The 4,320-nt window shown below is 39.5% G+C and overlaps 1 non-coding gene across 1 annotated transcript; it reads right to left on the bottom strand.

Moving 5' to 3' along the window:
• Positions 1–2,703: 2,703 nt before the first annotated feature.
• On the bottom strand, positions 2,704–2,811 carry LOC142167682 (small nucleolar RNA R71). Its single transcript, XR_012697770.1, has one exon. It is a non-coding gene; the product is annotated as a small nucleolar RNA R71 (small nucleolar RNA).
• Between the last annotated feature and the right edge of the window lie 1,509 nt (positions 2,812–4,320).

Below are 4,320 nucleotides of genomic sequence, written 5' to 3'. Positions count from 1 at the left end.
AACGTCATGCCATGTCCTTCCTGATCGCCTCTCCCTAATACTTCTCAAGCCGCCCTCTACCTCTTCTCCTACATGCCAGCTCCAGCCATTCACACCTCCTCACTAGAGCATCTTGGCTTCTCCTTCTCACACGCCCGAACCATCTAAGCCTCCTTTAACGCATCTTATCTTCCATAGGGTCCACACCCACTTTCTCCCGAATAACCTTATTCCTAATCTTGTCCAACCTAGTGTGCCCACACAGCCATCACAACATCCTTATTTTGGCTATGTTCATCTTTTGGATATGGGAGTTCTTGACTGGCCAACATTCTGCCCATACATCATAGTTGGTCTAACCGCTGCCTTGCAGAACTGACACTTAGGTTTTGGTGGCACATTCTTATCACATAGAATGCCAGATGCTAGCCTCCATTTCATACACCCCCCTATACAGTGTGTGACATCCTTGTCAATCTCCCCGTCCCCAAGGTTAACTGACCAGAGATACTTGAAACTTTCTCTCTTGGGGATGACTTATGAATCAAGCCTCACATCTATATCTGCTCCCCCTGACACTATGCTAAACTTGCACTCTAGGTACTCCGTCTTCGTCTTACTCAACTTGAAACCCTTAGACTCTAAGGTCTGTCTCCAATCCTCCAACCTTTTTGTTGACACCGCCTCACATCTCATCAATCTTCACTATGTCGTCAATGAATAACATACACCATGGCACCTCCCCTTGAATATGACGCATCCGTGTATCCATCGCCAAAGTAAATAAGAACGGGGTGAGTGCAGATCCTTGGTGTAACCTGATGGTAGACTATAATCACGTGTTTTAGTCACTTATTGCACTCAAATTTACTGCACTTTAATTGTGTTGAGCTTTAATCGCTAGTGTTTTGCACTAATTGTGTGTTTTATGCCTTGTAGGAGGATTCCGAGCTACGTAGATGGGCCCGACCCTACTTGGTATATATACATGGAAAAATGTTATTTTATGGACTTTTGACACATCTAAGTCCTAAGGAGGCTATGGAGAAGGCGGAGAAGCAAAAGGACAAGGAATTCATCATTCAATCCTCACTCAAGCAATGAGTTTGGTTCATTTTATGTTTTCCTTTACTTTAAACATATTTGTGATGAATTACACCATATCTATGGAGTAGTTCTCTTTAGGGTTTGATGGATTTGCTATATTGATATTTGTTTGAAGATTATAACTCTAGGTTCTATGTATTGAATCATTTTGGATGTTTTAATAGTTGCATCTATATTCACATGTTCATATAATAGAGAGAGGCATAACTTGTGATATCCTTGCACTATCTTGTCGGTTGAATTCATTAATTCCTCTTAGTAATCGAAAGAGGCTAGTTGAATTGTTGATTAAACCTAGTTATGAGGATAATCGAAAGAGGTTCTCCTAAATATCAATCCATTACGAAGTCGTGCATATCTTCACCGAGCTTAAATTGGTTCATATTGTGTGGTTGAGACTTAATCGAGAGAGGGGTTTCTACTCAATGTTTGAACTAATAATTGAGTAAATTCGAGAGACTCACTTGAACATTAGAATTGAATTACTAGAGTTAAATCCCAAACATTTATCTTGCACCTATCCACTCAATCCATATTTTCTCCTATTGATATCTTCCTTGCTTACTTTTGTTTCGATTGTCACTCGTCAATTAGCTTTAGATTCTTAGTTAATATTAGTTTTTAATCACATAATTCTAAACTGTTGATTATATTGGATAGCGATCTAGCTATAAAGTACAATAATACTGTTTAACTCCAATCTCTATGGATATGATATTATATTATACTATATTCGACTAGCGAGCATATTTGAGTGTGTGATTTGCGCTCATCAAAATTTGACGCCGTTGCCGGGGATTGGCAATCAATAGTATTTGAAATAGTTGTAGTACTAATTCAGGAATTTTTATTTTTATTTTTTTTATTTTTCCTTTTTTACGGTTAGTGTTCTTTGACTGTGCGCAGGTTGCAGGTAAGAGTGGTGCATGACTCGATCTTTTGGGATGGAAGTGCTCCCATACGAACCAGAAATTGAGAAACAACTGCGACCGCTGACAAACGAAAGAAATCTCCCTGAGAATACAGAGAAGGTTGGGCAATCCTCAACCAAAGAAATTATGGTTGGAGATGATGATAATATGGATTTGGCTGCAAGAGAGGCAGGCCAACAATGAGAAAAAGCTGCACGAGATGCTGAGGAAGTAGCTCTTCGAAATGCACAACTTGTCTATGAAGGGAGAGGGCTTGGAGAATTGCATAGAATCAACCCTTGGTTGCAGACCAGTTCAGAATTATATCTCATGGGGCTGGGAGACCACTCAGCGATTATGCTAGACCGGTATACAACCAAGGATTATCAATTATTAGACCACCTACAGTTGCATCTAACAATTTCAAGTTAAAGAAAGGGTTACTCCAAACCCTTCAAAATTGATGTGTTTTCAGAGGGAAGATGAACGAAGTTCCAAACACACATATGATATACATCGAAGAGATTATGAACACCTTTCAATATAATGGTGTGTCACAGGATGCAGTGTACTTAAGGGCATTCCCCTTTACACTGAAAGATGATGCTAAGCAGTGGCTTCGGAGCTTGCCAACGGGATCAATTAGAACATGGGAGGAGATGAGCAGTAAATTTCTTGATAAATATTTTTCCTCAACTAAAACGGGAGAGTTAAGAAGAGAAATTCATAACTTCTGCCAGAAAGATACTGATACCATGTTTGAAGCTTGGGAGAGGTTTAAGGAATTAGTTAGAAAGTGTCAACATAGTGGAATTGAACTCTGGATGCAACTCCAGGATTTTTGGGATGGATTGACACCGGCCTCACGCAGAACATTGAGTAATGCAGCTGGAGGCCTGTTGATGAAGAAGATTCTAGAGGAGATAATCACAATACTAGATGAATTATCTGAAGTTGAAAACCAGTAGTCTCCTAAGAGTGCTGAATGAAGAAGATCAACGGGTGTTCACCAAGTTGATGCTAACACATCTGTGCAGGTACAACTTGATACAATGGCAAAAGAAATACGAAAGATGACCATAGCTTTGATACAAAGTGAGCCTATGCAACATGTGATATTTGTGGAAGAGGACAACTTACTCATAAGTGTCAAGCCTCAACTGAGGAAGTGAATGATATGGGGAATTATAATTTCAATGCAATGGGTCAGAAGTACCCCGGTTTGTCATGGAGTTCACCTGGGGGTACTGCAAATGCATGGCAACAAAACAACCCCAGATTTCAGGGACAAGGAGCTCCAAGTTTCCAAAATCAGCAAAGGCAACAGTTTCAACCTCAACAATCCAATCAACATGGTCTAGAAGATATGATAAAAGCCTTCATTGTCAAGACATATGAGACGTTAGATGCTCACGGGGCAGCAATTTGAAATCTAGAGAATAAAGTGGGACAAATTGCAACTATATTGTCTGAGAGAATTCCAGGAAATCTCCCTGCTGATACTGAAAGAAACCCCAAAGAAACTGTGAATGTTGTGACCTTGAGAAGCAGGCAAGTGTTGATAGATCCCACTCAAGTACAAAAAGATGTGATACCTAAACGAGAAAGTGGGGAGTAGCTGAAAAATGAAGTTGATAAGAAGAAGAAAGGCAAGAAGGGAGCTGAGAAAAAGAAGAAGGAGGAAACTTCAAGAAAGGGGGAATCTAATGAAGAGAGCAAGCACATGCATGCTTTACCTTTTCCCCAAAAGCTGTATCGAGAAAAGTTGGACAAACAATTTGAGAGATTTCTGGATATGCTGAAACAGGATAATGTAAATTTTCCATTCACAGAAGTGCTCTCCCAAATGCTAGCTTATGCCAAATTCTTGAAGGAGATCCTGACAAATATAAGGAAGATAGAAGAGACCTCAGTAGTCAAGCTCACAAAGCATTGTAGTGCAATCTTGCAAAACAAACTCCCACAAAAGTGTGGAGATCTAGGGAGTTTTACTCTACCTTTCTCTTTAGGCACTATTAATTTTGACAAGTCTTTATGTGATTCGAGTACCTCAATTAATTTAATGCCTTTGTCTATTTATAGGAAACTGGAGCAGTAGATTGGAGAGATAAGGTCGGTGTTAATATCTTTGCAGCTGGCAAACCAAACGACTCTGATACCCGAAAGGATAGTGAAAGATATTTTTGTTCGGGTAGATAAGTTTGTATTTCCTATAGACTTTATAGTGGTGAATATGGAGGTGAACAAGGATTTCTCTCTCATCTTAGGAAAATCATTCTTAGAAACGAGTAGAGTAATATAAGATATACACGAGAAAAGACTC

The sequence above is a fragment of the Nicotiana tabacum genome, chromosome 12 (genome assembly GCF_000715075.1).
Source record: "Nicotiana tabacum cultivar K326 chromosome 12, ASM71507v2, whole genome shotgun sequence".
NCBI classification, from domain to species: Eukaryota; Viridiplantae; Streptophyta; class Magnoliopsida; order Solanales; family Solanaceae; genus Nicotiana; species Nicotiana tabacum.
The sequence above is the reverse complement of the archived record's forward strand: the minus strand, read 5'-3'. Positions and strand labels throughout refer to the sequence as shown.